Consider the following 18,629-nt stretch of genomic DNA (forward strand, 5'->3'; position numbering starts at 1 on the left):
TAGTTGATAACGTCTTCTTCGTGGCTGTCGTCTGAAATGTGTTTACAGCCAGCACGTGGTGTAGAAACACATAGAACTTTACCATATATATGGAAAACTTCTATTTTTATGTCACATCGGTGATATATTGTTCAAATTCAATTTTATGACTTCAAATACGCTTTTCTGTCACATATCATAAATTACGCACTTACGATAGAAAGTAATTACTATTTTGAAAAGTTCGTCTTTCGTAATCAAAAGTGTCATGAAATAAATCAATTACTGTTCTCCCAAGTTTCATTGATAGTTCTGGAACATGGAAGCAGAAGTTATAATGTCATAACTGTCTGGTTTCGAGATATTATTTTAAAATATAGAAGTATTGGAAACATTTAATAGTTCATTTCGTAATATTTTAAATGTTACGAAATGTTTAAATGTTGTATCCTTTAATTTCAGGACGGATTTAAAAGATGGTGGAAACTTGTAACTACACTACGGACATAAGTATTCACACAGGATCATGTTTGTCCAATAGATGGTAATATTTTGTAGCACTGGCCCAAACGAAAGAATTACTTGTAGCAAAAGAACGTATACGTTGTATATGCAGTATACATTGTACTTATATAAAGAACACATACAGTAGAAATAAATATTTACACTAAAAATCAAATAGTGTTGTCGACTCCACCTTCTTGCAGGGGTCGTAAGTATTCACACTAAACAATAAAGAAAATCCTGTATAATTTGAACCAATCTTAATAGCCTGTATTCCGTCCCTTTAGTTGAATCACACACGTCAGTCTGCGTTTCATTAACTTTGTCAATTTTCGTGTCACGTCAATGCGAATGTTGTTCCATTCTTCACGCAGTCGTTCCTTTAATAGTAATATGGTCGATATGTGGTGTTTCCTTATTCTTTGTTCCAGCTCATACCAAAGATATTCAATGGAATTGAGGTCTGGCGACTGAGGTGGAGTTTGGAGGGTATGGAGCGTGTTGTACAAAGGCCAGCTACGAACAATATACGAAGTACTATGTTTGAGATCGTTGGCTTGTTGGAAGTAGTAATCATTCTCGACACCAATCTTCTGAGCACTGGTTGTAAAATGTTGCTTCAGAATGTCAAACTATGCAAAACGATCTATGGTTCCATCAATTAACACTAGTTCCCCGACACCTGCCGTTGCCATACACCCCCAGGTCACAAAACCACCACTACCATACTTCACTGTGCCCTGGATCTTGGCTGGTTCCAGCTCCGGTTTGGCTTCCTCTGTAATACGCGTCCATCATGTTTAAAAATATTCAATTTGCTTTCGTCTTAAAAATATATATATATATATATATATATATATATATATATATATATATATTACAGAACTCAGCGTCTTTCCTAATGTATTCCTTTGCAAATGCAAGTCTTTTCTTCCTTATTAATATGGATTCTTCCTGGGGACTCGGGCACGATACCCGGCACTGTGAAGAATACGTCGAATCGTCTTCGGATATAGTTCCTTCCCATGGCTGTCGCGTATCTGTGCTGCAATTGAGGAAGATTCTTTTCGGGTTCTTTTTCCACTTCCTTGATTATGTCTCTCTTCTCCCTCTCGGTAAGTGTGTGGACGTCCCATACGTTATCTGTTTCGTACTGTTTTCGTGTCTTTGTATTTTTCAGCACACTACATACAGTATATCGGCTTCTTTGCACTATTCGTCCTATATCAACATACGATTTATCTTCTTTATATAGATTTGACATTATATTCTTCTTTTCAATCGTTGTTTCCTTCTGTTTGGGATCCGTTTTACCTTCAAGCACAACTAACCTGTCTCTTCTTTTTCACACTGATGTCTTTCCACAGAACCACTTCACTGGCTAACGTGGGGACACGGACTGATGGGTTTGTCGTTTTGTTTTCTCCCTAGGTACGTCACTGTGTGAATACTTATGTCCCTGTACAGACCTACTCTCACGGCTAGGTTATCCTTTGTCTTTTACTACATGCCTCTGCTTTCCATCTCATCCCGCACATTTACACAGCATGGAGTGTTGGAACAACTATTCACCAGAGGGAACAATTAACTGATACTCTATTTGTTGTATACAACAGTTTGTATTCACTTGGTATCTGTGTGAATACTTAAGTCCGTCAGTGTATTTTATTGCGACAAGAAAATAAATGTTTTACATTTGCACTCAATACAACATACAACTTTCAGCCTGTTTGGGAAATGTGTCCTCAATAGGAATGGGCACGAGCGAGTTTTCTTTGAAACTCGACTCGACTCGAACCACACATCTTTGAGCTCGACTCGAGAACTCGGCTCGAAAAAATTACTCCAACTCGACTCAAATTATCCCATTATACTACATTATTATTATTATTATTATTATTATTATTATTATTATTATTATTATTATTATTAATAATAATAATAATATTATTATTATTATTATGAAAGATAGCCGGTTTGTATCTGAATACTAAAAGCTAGTTGATTGCCGATCTTGTCGTCGAGAAGTCTTCAGCAGGTAAGGAATTGTTCACGAGGTTCTGGGTTTGAGTTCCGTTGGAGCATGATTTCGAGCTCGAGCCAAAAAATTTTAAAAGTTAGAGGGTGCGGCCAAACATGTTCGAAACTGCTCGGCCCAGTTTAAGGTTGTCAACAACGGCTCGAGCGGCTCGGCTCACAGCTCATTCACTGTTGAGCCGAACAGAGAAGTGAGCCGAGCCGAACCCAACCGAGCCGCTCGAACTGCTAGCTCATCCGAGCCGAACCCAACTGAGCTGATGGCTAACCCCAACTAAGCCGGTTCAAGTTATCGGCTCAGTTGAGCCGAGTGGAACCGCGCCGATGGACTTGTTTCAATGAAGCTTGCTCGAGTCGATTGTTCACCCGAGTCCAGCCGGTGGCTCATTCCAACCGAGCCCGCTCGAGCTGTTCCCTCCGTTGAACCGAGCCGAGCAGGTTGACATCACTACCTAGATTGGACTTGTGCTTGGGCTCAAAAATTCGATAAATGGTTTTCGCTTTCAGTCTAATCAGGCCATGACTTCAAAAGGAGCTGAACGAGCGAACCATTTATCAAACTCGACTCGACTCGAAACACGACCTCAAAAGTGACTCGGCTCGGAACTCGACTCGAGAAAATTACCTTTGACTCGACTCGAAACTCCAGTTGAATTCGAGTCGAGTCGAGTTATAGCTCCCAGTCCTCAAAATGTTCTCTGTCCTCATGGATACAGTGTCGGAAACGGTGGGGGAAGACAGCAATAGCACGTAGCATCATGTCCCATGAACATTCACAAAGGATTAAATATTCAAATTTTTGACCTCTTCTGTCGTGTACAAACGATGGCCAAAGGAAGCTGTCCAGTAGGGCGTGTTGATTTTTTCAATTTTCAAATTCCCACAATGAGGGGTGCTAAAAAGTTGAGACCTAGTATTGTATTTCGAAGCATATATTTACAAATTTGATAAAATGTTGTTTAGCTAGGTAAATATCAATCCAAACTTTTTTCATTTTAGTGCTTTTCTTTTCAAATTTGCTTTTATTGTTCATAGATGGATACAGCGTTGTATTTCCATTATTGAGCAGAAATTCATGCTTGTTAAGTTTAGTTTTATCTATTTACACCTTTCTAAGTTACAACTTTAATATTATATCAAATTTATATTCTAGCATTATTAGATTAGATATGTTTTCAATTTTCTTAAACGGGTGCGAAAGTTCTCACAGCTATTATATAATAGTTCCTAGGGTATAAAGTCGAGAGCTTCAAAAGTAAGAGTTTTTAGACAATATCTCTGATCTATTTTGTGTTAGTGATTGTGGATTGAGTATCTTTTTCAACTAGTCTTAATGTTAACATCGTGGCTTCTTGATGTTTCTTTACAATGACTTATAACACGAAAACAAAACTAATACATTTACGCATATGAGTAATTTGATTGGAACCAGCAGAGAATTGTTACCCTCTGAACTTCCAACATTACGCGATATGCTCAGGTGTGTTTTACTGTTAAGAGAACAAAGTGTTAAAGGCAACCGGAACTATTCTTTAGACCGTCCTGCAAAATATGTTTTCCGCAAGTGCTTGAGAAGTGGAAAAGAGCGAACAACTCATTCGTTGCCAAAGCGATAAATTCATGAGTTACTATTCTAAATAAGATCTAGGAAAATAGGGAACAGGCAAGGAACATTTCTCTTGGGAGAGGAAAGTTAGATGTGAAAGGTTCTTTTGTTTCAAGACTTTGACAAACTTTTTGACATTCTCAATTTCAGGTGTAGAATGGTTTTGTGCTCTGAACTAGGTTGCTCCAAACGTGATGGTTGGAGAAAAGAAATACACATTAACTGTACTTGTGCCAAGGTGGTGAAAATACCTGTGAAAGAACTTCTTTCCATTAAATTACAACGGAAAAAGACTGGCTCTATTGGACCCGATTAGATTAGTTTGCCAGATGCGCTTGAGAATGAAAATGAAATGAAATTTTGAGTTTTACGTCCCACGGTTATGCCGGTTAGGCTAAAGGAGACGGTGATAATGAGTAATGAATGAAATGGTGGAATGAAGAAAGTGGGAGGAAACGGGAGAACCCCGAGAAAACCCACGCACACGGTGTTTGTCCACCACAAAGTTCACTTGGCGGGAGCAGGGTTTGAACCCGAGACCCCTAGCACCAGAGGTGAACGCTCTACCACTGAGCCACCGCGGCCCCCATACGATTGAGAATGAGTCAAAGCAGGAAACAGAAACGCTTAGATCAAAAGAGACGATTATGCAAATATGGACATAGAAGTAAAGGGAGCATTTCAACAGTACAAAGTGAAATCTCTGATAGTGAAAGTGAAGAACTAACACCTGATACACAAAATGCAGATAATGGAAATTTTGAATACAAATTGCAAAATTCAAGCATGTACCACTACAAAGGAACAAAATATAATATGTTACAAATACCCAATGTTGCCATGCAGAGCATTGGGCATGTTGTTGGCTTGCATGCTACAGCTGCCATATCTACTGCGGCCGTTATGGGTTCTGGCTTGGTCACTGACAAAGACCAAAGGCTTGTGATTGATCACAATAAAGTGAAGAGAGCACAAGAAAAAATAATGAAATCAATAGACCAGGAACTTCATGAGTTTTGTCAGCAAGGTAAAATCGACTGCATCTTCTTTGTCAGCAAGATAAAATCGAAGATGTCACAAACGTTATGCTGGTAGCAGAAAATCCAAACCACCAGTTTACCAAGATTATAAGCGAACAACACTATTCTGTTTGAACCGAGCCAGGTGGACGCTACCTTTATCATTTCACTCCTCAGAAAGATTGTCACAATAAAAAAACAAGCTGAAATTATTGCTGATAATCTTGCAGATTTTTTGAAGAAAAAGGACATTGATAAAAGCTTACAAGCAATTGGAGGTGATTCTGCTAATATCAATACTGGTTGGAAGGGGTGCTATGCATTGGGTAGAAGTCAAACTTGGTCGTAAGCTAAATTGGTTAGTGTGTGCTCTTCACACGAACGAGGTACCTTTGGTTAGTGTGTGCTTTTCACAAGGATTTTTACCCTTCGAGAAACTTAATTCACAACACTGGATGCCGGAACTTTGTCGAGCAGTTAGTGGAAAGGTAAAAATCCCTGGTAATTTACTAATCTTGGTAATATACTAGCGCAGTTATTGAATTTGAAATGGATCTCATAAATCTTAGGCAAATATCTCATAAATCTTAGGCAGCTAGTGGAATACATTGTTGGTGTCTATTACCCATGCTGGCTCAACATCAAAGTCAAGCACTAGTTTAGGCCACACCACATCTTATTTCAACTGCAGCGACTTAAAATGCAGAAGATTGTTGTGGATGCTGTACTCCGAACGACCCGGCGCTCTGCATGGTATGCATTCAGTGACATTGTAATCCAGACACTTCTGTGCTCGGATTACATTGAAGAAAGAAAAACTGGTGTTCAAAAGATACTTGAGAGTTGAGGCAGCACAAGGAAATTTCTCTGTACGTCCGAGGAAAACACCTGCTATCTACCCCAATGCCTGCTAGAGATGATGACTGGTCTGAAAGTGGTTATGCACCTTCCTTGACAAACTTTCAACAGCAGACGTAAAGAAGTTTGTAAACGTTCCGATGGCCATGCCACGCTCAATCTATAGAAAGGTGCATGAAACAAGTTACAGAGGCAGCAGGAAAAGTCTATACGCATGAGAACGTGAGGGGTACATCAAAGTTCAAAAAGCAAGTCGACAGACGATGTCCAAAAATGAATCAAAACAGGACTTTATGAAACTTGTTTTGTGAATAACTTGTGCGTTAATAGTATTGCTTACTTATTACTGTTTCTTGAATACATTGTATTAAGTAAAACAAGGACAGCTTTATCACAAAATGTAACAAATATAGTAGCAAGTAAGAATTGTATGAACTGTATGATGCTGCACTTACAAAATAATTCATTACAATTGAAAATTAGTAGTTTGTTAATGGGGTTGAGTGAGGTATTTTAAAAGTCTATGAAAAATGGGTTTCTCAAGATTCGGAACAGATGTTACACGGTTCAAGCATGGAGAATGTTACATGTTTTTGCCACAACTATTATAAAATATAATAGTACGTAATCAAAGTAATACTTTCTTTCTGTTCGTAGAAACAGCAATACAATAATATAATGTCTAAATACAGCATTTGAGTACATAGGTGTATGTGTGCAGAAATTTCATTGAGTGTTTTTTTCAAAATATTGATTATTTATTGCTTCTTATTGCACTTCTAGCTTGTATCAATATGTCTGGTGACTAATAAATGTTTTAAACGGAAAAATATTTTATTTTACAGCATCACATGGCATTTTCGAAAGTATTTTGGTATGAAATTCCGAAATCTGCTCTTGTGCTATATCCAAATCTCGATTTACCTAGCTAGAATTTATTTAATCACAAAACTAAGTGCGGATTTGAATTCCTCGTACTTAAAAACATATTTTTAAGACCCCTCATCATGAAAAATTGCAAAAAGTATATTTCACCCTCAAAAATGACACGCCCTACTGTCCAGGTTTTTTTTTTCTTTAATTCAGGGGGCAGTATCCACAAGTCAAACCGTAGAAGCGGGATACCAGAGATTATTTGGAAACTATTCTGGGAGTAAAGCCAAACTAGTGTACCGTAACTTTTTAAAAAGAATCAAATATTTTACACGAAATTGGTGTGTCTGAATCCTGAAGTACTGGCGCGAGAAAATTTCATGATTTTTTATATGTAATTTTATTTTATTTTTTAGGACACTTGAAGGACAGAGTTTTTAATTTGCTTTGCACATGATAAAAGCGATCGGGGAGTTGGATACGTCAATCTGTCGCGAAATACATATGATTCTAGGGAACGTGGTATTATGTGCCACGGATACCATCACCAACAGATAACATTTCGTGAATATCATTTTCAAGAAGACACATTTAAGGTTGTATATTCTACATTGCCTTAAATACAAATTTTCTGCCTTTTATGTAATGTTCCGTAAGAGCAGTGTTAAAAGTGTTAACGTCTTATAATTGTCGACTGAAATTAGTAGATGCTACTCCGCACGAATTCATGAGAAGAGATAATTGCCAGATTATTTTTTATCCAGGCTCAGTTGAGAAGAAAACAAACAAATATCACATACTGGCGAAGTTGTGGTTAAATATTGAACAATTAATTGAAAGTGTCATTTCGTTTAGCTGATTTTCATAAAATAAAAATAAATTTCCTGCTATCAAAATATTTTATTTTTTTAAGTTTGTGTTATTATGCTATTGAATAGACTCTACTTGTCAAAATCATGTGATTGTAAAGGTTATTTCCCAATGTGGGTGCAATGGATGAGTCTTTTAAATGTGTAGAGTGTAGATATTGGGTATAAAACCTCATTTTGGCAACAATTTAAGTATTTCCCTTCTTTAATTATATTCGTATGCCAGAGTAACGAAATAATGTATGACAGAATTGGGGAGGAACAAAGAGCTTATCCGGCTACAACGTTAAAATTGACCTTGACTACAAATAATATACATTTGTTATAGTGACAACTACGGTATATGGAATGAGTATTCTGATTTAACAAAAATTCGGGAGATTTGACTCTTTACTGATTTTTATTTCGACAGGAGCAAGGGCGTACACAGGAGGTTGGTCCTGAGGGTCCAGACGCTCCCGAAATCCCCACTTTTCTCTAAATTTAGTCTAATTCTAGGAGTGACTTTACAATTTTTAATATAATTTATTCTCATATTGAAATTGGACCCCCAAAAGCTTTGGACTCCTCCCGAAAAAGAAAAATCCTATGGATGTACCTGAACAGGAGTGTTATAAAGAAGGTTGGCAATGAAAGGCAAGATTACCTATAAATACTTATCTAAAACCTACGCGGCCCATCTAGAAAATACGTTCTGAAAGTACACGAAGATGTGACAAGTGGTTAGACGAGACGCGCTTGAGCAGGAGTGAAGGAGGAGCACGTAGCCATAACTTCGTGTGAGTACAGTTGTGTGAACTGTGGAGTGTGTGATGAGAGAACTGTGGTGCAATAAATATGGCTGCAAGCATACAGGTTGCAAGGTACACGCCCTAATCAGATTTCTCCATGCTACAAAGATATCAGCGCCACAGGTTCACCATCAGTTGGGTGAAGTATATGGGCTAGATGTCGCAAATTAATATGTAGTCAGAAGATGGTGCAGACAATTCGCAGAAGCCCACACTAATGTGCAGAACGAATACTGTAACGGCTGATCATGCAAGGGATATATTTGACTATCCTCCGTACAATCCTAACCTTGCGCTCAGAGACCTCCGCCTGTTCCTCCACCTGAGACGATTTCTGGTCTCGACAGCGCAATTGAGATGCAGACAATAGTGATGTCTTGGTTCCAGACCCTGACGGCAAAATTTTCTCATACAACCATACAAAAGCTGGCGCCGAATTACGAAAAATGCCTTGGTTGGTTGATTTAAAATTTATCGTCTCATTCAGCACCGAGCCTACACGAGACTTGAATCTATAGCTTAACGTGGTATCCGAACTACATGAGCTCCCACCGGGAATTGAACCTAGGTTTCCTACGCCGAGGAAAACAAATGTTAAAAGAACAAAATATTGGTAGTCAGGTGTAAAAATTGGGAGAGATAAAATAGAACATGTTTTAGATCTAGATAGTAGGTCTGCAACTTGAAAGGCAAACGAAAGGAAGGATAAAAAGAGCACAAAAAAGTACAGAAGAAGAAACTCATATTGTGACTCATTTAAAGAAAAAGGAGATCAAGAAACCCGAGGAAGTACCTTAAATGTTACGTTTTGAAGAAGGCATAAGTTCTAACTTTACTGCCCTTATTTTGTGTTAAAAAAGAAAGAACGATAACCTTTGTAATTCCTTTTATATTGATGTAAGGATACAAAGAATGTGTTTTGCAATATTTCTCGCAACAATCTTGAGCTCTCACTTTCGTTAAAAGACAAATATATGAGAAGAAGGAGTTTGTTGTTTGCAAAGAAAGAAGCACAAAGTCTGTCATATCTGTTAGTTGTTATTATTAAGTTACATGATTGTTGCCGTGACGTATGAAAGCGTCCATTCACAACAGGTTGTATATACAGCGTATATGTTTGGTTCTTGTTTACGGAAATAAACACCGACAATATTCTTCAAACCTCGTTTTATAAAAACTACCAAATTCCTCCATATCACTTCGATGGTTAATTTTGCTTCCCTTCACTACCCTGTGCTTTTTCCTCTGTGTGATCTGTATTGAATTCTAGTAAGTGAATGGCAATTCGTTTCCGGTATAGCAAATTGCATACTTTTACGTCCAATGATTCAAATGGGTCATAATAATAGAGAAAGTGTGAAAATAGTGAAAATATAATAACTGTTTGACCCTTGATTTTAACCCTTTGACTACCAATTTTTTAAATGTAAATATTCTTTTATATTTACATGAACGACTCCTTTAATGTGGGGTGTTCCTGACATCTGTACACAGTTTTGGAAACTAAACACAGTTTCCTAGTCACATCTGAACCGATGGGAGAACATGTATTTTTTTTTTTTTTTTTTTAGAATTTTCGAAAAAAAAATCCCAACTATGTTTAAATTATTCGCATGTTACACATCTGTCCCGTTGGTAGTCAAAGAGTTAAAAAAATCAATTAAGAAGTAAGATTAAAAATTATCAACATTTTCACCATATCTCTCTTTAAAATTGTGCGCACTGCCTTCTGCGGCATGTTATAATGTTGAGGTAATGCTACAAAAGTTTGATCGTAATATTGTTCCATTTTCTTTCTTCTGTTCCGAAGAGAATATGGCTGCTTAATTGGCAGTGCGCATTAAGGATTAACAGAGGGAAGCGATCATACACAAAAATACTTACTTCCACAATAGATCTCGTCGTAATGTGCGAATTGATGGCTTCAGATTCTTGGCAAGCAAATCGCGCCACTTTTGCAGGTAGTACTCCAATATAGGATCTTTTCAGACCCAAAATATGTTTAACATTATCTTCCTCGTGGAAGTTTTAGTCTTAATTTCTTTTTCGTTACTGATACTTGGTATTTCCAGTCCATCCTTTCTCTCTGAATTCTGGCTCATAATGAGAGACTCACGTTTCATCCTCTTTGACAATTCTGGTCAAAACTTCATCGCCTTGATTGTTGTGGCGGTTGAGAGGTTAACGAATGGTCCAGTTCCTTCTTCGTCTGTTACGCTTACTTGGCTATTTTTTTAGAACTTTTCTATCTACACGAATACAGTTCTACGCGGTAGAGCACTGTCCCGGAATTGTATTGAATGCCTACGATTTAGTTGCAATCCTTGACATGTCTTCAAACCAGAGTAACCGGGTCTTCTGTTCTTCCTTGACAGCCGAGCGTCCATGTTATTTCTGCAATAGAAGAAAGAAAATTAGAGCAAATTAAGATCTAACTCTCATACCATTACCACAACAGTACAACCTTATGTTTAACAACAAGGGTAGAAGACAATGTGATAACCTAAAAACGAGATATAGCAAAATTGCTGATAATATGTGACTTTAGCCTCGTACAAGAAAAGTACTATATATCGTAGAGCTCGTCCGATCTTGACTACACTTAATATGGAGACAGATCGTTACCTAATTAGGACACATGTGAAATATTTGGCTTCCCTTTCACAGTTATTGGCCAACAAAGCGTCAAATTTTAGGCAAAAAAGAAGGGAAAAAAAAGAAAAATCACTATTTGCTATGAGAACAAAAATTAGGGGAAATACATAGAATAAACCAGGTCCTTCCAGTTGGTGGGGCAAATGGGGGGGGAGGTTAGCATTCAATGCAATGATGAATGCCAAATAAGTTTTTCCTACTATCTTCAGGTATATTTTCGAAATTAAACTACCTACATAATATTCTGTGATTCGTCAATCCCGACCCATTCCACAACACCAAATCAATTTCACCGGAAGTGGCGCTTACTACTGTAATGTGTTACCCCGTGTTGCTCATTTGATACAAATTCCCGGCGGGAGCTCATGTGGTTCGGATTCCACGTTAATCAGTAGGTCCACGTCTCATATAGCCTCGCTGCTGAAAGGGACGCTAAACTAAAATCAACTCAACTCATTTGATACAAGTCCGTTTTGCTCCATTTTCTAACATCATGTTATTTTTCGTTCAGATTCTGTAACAAGAATATATTTGCAAACCATGTACACCTAATTCATCTATCTTCAGTAGAAATACCTTCTTTCCTTATACAGTGTAGACCTTTCTTCAATATTTCCTTTAAATAACCTTTAAATAGATATAATCTTGATAAGAAGCAACATCTCTAAGGCAAAATAGGGGAATTCTAATTATTTTTCTTGCTTATTTTGGTTAAATGGCAACCACCTTGGAACAAATACGATTTTAGGACATTTTGATAGCCTTTTACCCAAATGTCATCGAAGCAAGCATAACCAAGTGTCTATCATTCTGAACAACACGCGTTTGTGATTGCCTTTCTATAGGATTTACGATAACTTTTGTAAAATTTATCCAATTTTAATTAAATTTGAAGTAACTTTTTCGTTTTCCAAATAGGCCTATTGGTTGCGATTGAAATCGGCGAAGAACAAGGGGCTATTCACATTCACCGTCAAGCACAAACATTTTAATGCCAGCAAAATACGCTTCAACATATTTGAATAGTACATGCACACACATAGCGACCTACAATTCTTTTGGCTATCAACAGTGACAAACAGTCACGTTTACCATTTTGTAGAAGGAAATATTACGTTCGCGAGTGGGTGAGTACATACATACTAAGAAGGAAGGAAATCAATGTTGCCGTATCTTTTACTGAAGAAATATTATCAACTGAACTATTGTAACTTCTCATGAAGTAACAACTGTTCCCCAATTTTAATCAAAACAGAATCTTAGATTGTTAAAGAATCATTTGAAAGGAATTGTTTGATGTATTAAAAATTCCGTTTTCCAGTTTTGGAAACGAAGAACTGTTCGTTAGATTTTTTTTTAAATGTTTGTAATAATGGTTTACTCACTGAGTTTATATATCTTAAAATATATTAACTTACTTTTACCATAGCTTAAGATGTGTACTTTCGAAGCGTGTGGTTCCCATTTCGAATGTCGATGGGGACGCATTTATAGTGTCGATTCAGCATTATGAGATGGTTAGAGGGCTATTTGCATTAAAAGGCTTTTAATTTCATTATTAAATGCATGTGTATAGAAGTATACTTTTGATTTAAAGTACATAAACACCTCAAACTCCAAAGGGTGACAATTGTTACCGAAAATGACGCCCCCTGCCTTAGTACCAGTCTCAAAGGAACGTAAGAAATTAACTGTCTACGTAATTACAAAATATGAATGTTAAACATTTGATTTTAGCAATACTTTTATAACCTGCTTGATTGAAACCCACGCATGATATGGAACAAAAGACGAAACATTCCTCTGTGTTTTGTCCACCGCACGTAATAACTTAGCGACAGCAGAAACTGCGCCACATATTTGTCTCCATACTGACGAAGATCATTCGAACTTTGGGGCTTGGTTTCATGCGTAGGTGTTACTAACAATGTAGATACGAGACGCCAATAGTCCCTTTACGTTCGGCGCAAATATCAATCAGACAGGGAATAATATAGAGCTTTGAAATTTCATAATTTTCTGCGAAAATTCAGAGAAGTAATTTGTCAGTTTTATAATAACTTCTAGCAACTTTGTTTGTAATAGCTTTAGTCGGTCGTATATCGGTGGTTAGCATCTTGATTCGCAATTGAGAGGTACAGAATTCGAATCTCATGGCCGACTATATCAATTGAGATTAGGGTTTTACTGATAGAACAATGTAATGATGACAAGTCTTACATTTGGAAGACTTTTCTTTACTCACTTTCCAGTTGTTCTTATTCAGTGCTAATAATTCCAATGTAAATTGGTATGATACAGTGTATCTGAAAGTTTGTTACTTTGGGGAGGGGCAGGTTCTGGATGAATAGCTTAGAGTGTAAGAATGTGTTTATCTGGGCTTACTGATGAAAGCATACGTATGGAGTATTGTATGAATGTGAGGCATGGACTCTAGGAAAAGAGGGGAAACGAAGAATGGGAGCATTCGAAATGTACTGCTGTAGAAGAATCTCTCAAATTGTGTGAGAGAATAAGGCACAAAATAAAAGAAAATATACTGACGAAAGAAGAGAGAAACATACCGACGAATAGGCCTATTTCGAAAAGAAGAGATAGAATGATTGTGTATATTATGAGGCATAAAGAAATCATGCTATTGACCATGAAAGGAAGAATAAAAGAAAAACTACCTAGAGGAGGGTTACGATTGAAATATACAGACCAAGATGTAGGGGAGAAAAAGTATACGAGAATTAAGGGTAAATGCATGTCGAAGATACCTCGCGATCGAGGTCGAGGTAAGTCGCGGTCGCTACCTCAATGTCTAGGTCGCGATGGATGAAGGGCGCACATAGCGAAGAGGTCGCACCCTCGCTGTTAAGTTCTCAGTGCTGTGCTGAAACATTGCTCTGACGCATGGAAATTATTCCGTCAGTGCATAAAAATCACTGCAAAACCATATTTTGTAATTGGAAGGACCAAACAGTTTATAAATAGGGATGAACGCAAGACGAGATATGAGAAATGCCTAAGTCTCGTCTCTTGTTTCGCAAAAATATTTGAGTCTCATCTCTTGTTCATATCTATCAATATTCTAAATCAAAGACTTTTACCTTTTATTTAATTTTCCGTGAAGAAATGCCCTCTTTCAGCACTCAGGCGAGAAATCGTTTCCCAGTAAAATTTAATAAATAAATAAATAAATCAGGTATGTCTTCAGGTTTCGAGATGGAGGGGGTATTAATTGCAACAAATGAAGTTTCGGCACTTCTACTCTTCTTCTTCTATGGCACTACAGCTCTTTGACGATCCTTCGCCTCCGTCAGAATCTGCCTCCACTTCTTTCGGTCTGCCGCACTCGCCTTCCAGTTCTGTATTCCCATTTCCTTCATATCCTCTAGGACCGTGTCCCACCATCTCCTCCTTGGTCTTCCCCTCGTTCTCTTTCCTTCGATGTTAGCGAAGAAGATTTTCTTCACTACTCTTTCTTCCCCCATTCTGACAATATATCCCACCCATTGCAAACGGCTAAGTTTGATGTGCGTTACTATGTCTACGTCGTCGTACTTATTGTAGAGTTCATTATTATATCTCATTCGGTATGTATTTTGGTCTACCTTCACACCTCCATATATTTTCCTTAAAATCTTCCTTTCAAAGTTCCCTAGTAGTTGCATTTCCTCTTTCCGTATAGTCCAGCATTCTGATCCATATGTTACTACGGGCCTGATTAATGTTCTGTATATCCTGGTTTTTGTAGTTTTAGAGATGAGATTTGATTTTAGTAGGGGCAGCAGTGCAAAATATGCTCTGTTTGCAGTGGTGATTCTTCTTTTGACTTCCTCACTTTGGTCATTATTTGATGTGATTATTGTTCCTAGGTAGATAAATTCATTCACTATTTCGAAGTTGTGTGATTCTATATTTATGTGTGTTCCGATTCTTTTCAGATGTCCTGTGTTCTTAGATACGACTAGAAGTTTGGTTTTTCCTTCATTTATTTCAAGTCCTACTTGTTTCGCTTCTTTCTCCAGGCCTGTAAACGCTTCTTTTACTGCTTTCAGACTTCTTCCAATGATGTTAATATCGTCTGCATACCCTAGAATTTAATGGCTATTGGTCGTTAGGGTCCCTGTTCTTTTTATGCCTGATCGTCGTACTGCTGCTTCTAGTACCAGGTTAAATAGTATGGGGGCTAGTCCATCTCCCTGTCTGACACCTTTCAGCACTGGGAACGCTTATGACATGTCGCTTCCTATTTTCACTTGGGCTTTCGATTCCTTTGTACTGATTTTGCATAACTGAACTAGCTTTCCGGGCATCCCTAATTCCTGGAGTGCATTCCACATTTGCTTCCTATTTATCTTGTCGTATGCTGTTCTGAAGTCTATGAATAAGTGATACGTGGTTATGTTTTTTTTCCCAGAATTTTTCAAGTGTCTGTCGAATTGTGAATATTTGGTCCGTGGTTGATCGTCCTTTTCTAAAGCCACCCTGATATTCTCCTACCAGTGCTTCGTAGTATGCTTCCAGTCTATTGCGTATGATGGTTGTAAATATTTTATATGCTGTTGTGAGTAATGTGATTGCTCTGTAGTTATCGCAGGATAGTTGGTCTCTTTTTTTATGTATGGGGTTTATTATCCCTGTTTTCCATTCTTCGGGTATGTCTCTCGGGTCATTCCAAATTCTGCAGATCAGTTTGTGTAGAGCAATCACTATTTCCTCTCCTCCTTTCTTAAGTAGCTCTGCCGCTATTGTGTCAGTTCCCGGTGCTTTGTTGTTTTTAGATTTTTTTATTGCTTCTTTAACCTCTTGAAGTGTTGGCGTCCCTGTTTGCATCTCTCTAGTTTCTTTGTTTTCGAAATTTGTCTGTGAGCTGTTTCATTTGGTTCATCCGGTTCGTCGTGAAAAGTTCTTTCGTAGTATCTAGACCACCGGTTCAGTATCTCCTCCTTGGAGTTTAGTATGCTGTTGCCTTCATCCCTGATTGCAGTGCAGTATGGCTTAAACCCTCTTTTTAGTTGCTTAACTTCCTTGTAAAAGAACCTTGTTTCCCCTCTATATCGTACGTTCTCAAGTTCTGCTATTTTGCTCTCTATACTAGATTTTTTCTTTTGTCGGAGTAGTTTTTTGGCTTTTCTCCTGGCTTCATTGTAAATTTGAAGTTTCGGCACTGCAATTCCATTATTCGACGTTGCCTCCCTATGGATACGTGCTTGTATTTACGGATATTTCTTTACCTTATATCATTAACGTATTTAAAAGAAACCTTTTTTATTAATCTCGGAATGGGGGAGAACGCAGTTTTTAAGCATAGATATGATTAACAGTAGCTTCTTTTTTTTCTTTAAAAAAATCTACAATTTACGGACTTCAGCCCGAAAGCGCTTTCCCTGTGACCGCCACTGCCTTATGAGCTATAGCATAATAAGCTATAGTATAATTCTCAAATAAATAACTTATCTGACATTCCCATTTCATTTGCTATTTTCTTCCATTCTCTATTTAAAACGTGCCTATTATGATATTATTGTTTTTTTCTTATTCCATATTGCTGGAACGGAATTGTCATTAAACGGCGTGACAAACATCTTGGCATTTGAAGGCGGCGCTCCAAGTTCCCTTTAAATGCTGCTAGCAAATGAGAGGCCACCGGTATTGCCACGTTTATTTTGTACACATCCACGTCTATTCTCTGCCACCTGATCGCGCTATAGTTCGTCTGCTTAGCCATAGCCACACCCCTTAGCACTCGACAACGTCGCTTCAGAGCTTGCGTTTTATTCGTTTAGCTGAAATGCCAGGATGTTTGTCACAGGCTTTAGTTCTATTAATATGTCTTTCATAATCAAATATAATAGTGCAGCAAAACCTCTCGAGCATAGACACACACAATCCTCTGCAGACGAAATTCTAAACAAATGAAGACTTTATTCCGTGCAGCGCTTCAGGGAGGGCCAATGAGAACACGAGCCACAACGATGCTTCCGCTGAACATCGATGTAAAAACAAACTCAGTTGTTCATCATCGCGACCACTAATTCACCCTCGCGGTCGACCTCTAGGTCGTGATGTAGCGTACATCTTTGGCATGCGCTTACCCATTTAAATCCATGTGTTTGTGCCAGTATTGAGGGTGCGACCGCGACTTAAACCTCGACCTCGATCGCGAAGTATCTTCGACATGTCCCTACCCTAAGAGTCTAGCTCAGGATAGGGAGAATGGGAAAACTATGTCAAATCAATCGAAAGAAGTATATTCTTACGAAATCGAAATTTGATTTCGTGAATAATAATAACGATATCCTATCCTATTGTTTATTCAACTTTTTTAACAAACTAAATTTTATTCAACCAATTGCTCATTGGTCAAATGATTATTCAAACAATTGTACCTGTTAACATCATTATCTAATTATTTTATGTTGAAAGTAGTATTAAAAGTATTTCTTATTTATCGAGTAGACAATTATTCATTTTTTTTATTTTACGCATTTTATTGTTTAAATATTATTATTATTATTATTATTATTATTATTATTATTATTATTATTATTATTATTATTATTATTATTATTATTATTACATTTTCGTGCGATATTTCTTACAATTCAAAATTATTCGACATTCAAATAACATAACAACAGGCATAAATGAGGAATGGAACAATAATTGCTAACAGAATAACAGAAAAATATAATAATTTGAATAAAATTGTAACAATTGCATTAAATAAATTTATGAAATAATTGCGAAAAAATAATTGTCAGCAGGAAATATATTTCAATAGTCGAACCAAAGGAAGGGGTAGAAAACCATGTATCAACGGCATCATATCTAGTGTTACTGTCTGCTTTTCTACGTCATCCAATGATATTACACCTTATTTGTATAGTATGTCGTCCAGTTGTATAAAAGTTCAGTGTTGTCCTTTGTGTTAGAGAAGAAATATCTCATCTACCATTCTTTTGCATGTGGTAAGGTGCCAAGAACCGAGATACGTTGGATAGCAATAGATATGCTTTGAATTAGGAAAGATGTTGAACGAATATCTCCAGTAACGATAGAAATGCGTCTGCCTACCTCTCTAATAAAATCAAGGCTTGCAGATCCCCAAGCACCAGTAGTCTCGATGGCAATTGGAGCAAAAATAAATTTATCAATGAGGTTTTTATATTTCCTTTGCTTTTCTACTTCTCTACGACTAGCAACAGCTCCAGCATTCATAACAGCTAAAGGGAGACTTGAATGGGCAAATGTATTTGAACAGGTAAAGTCCCATCTAGTGATTTGCCTTTCAACCAAGGAACTAATGTCATGCCATCAGGTCGTTTACCATCTGAACGACAACATCCTGAAGGTTCACATATGGAAGGAATTCCAGCTGTGGTAAGGGCTCGTAAAATGATATCATTCAGGGAGGAGTGTCTAGCGTGTCTACCCATGCTCTTCA

Source organism: Thermobia domestica, chromosome 8 (assembly GCF_964235325.1).
Source record: "Thermobia domestica chromosome 8, izTheDome1.hap1.1, whole genome shotgun sequence".
NCBI classification, from domain to species: domain Eukaryota; kingdom Metazoa; phylum Arthropoda; class Insecta; order Zygentoma; family Lepismatidae; genus Thermobia; species Thermobia domestica.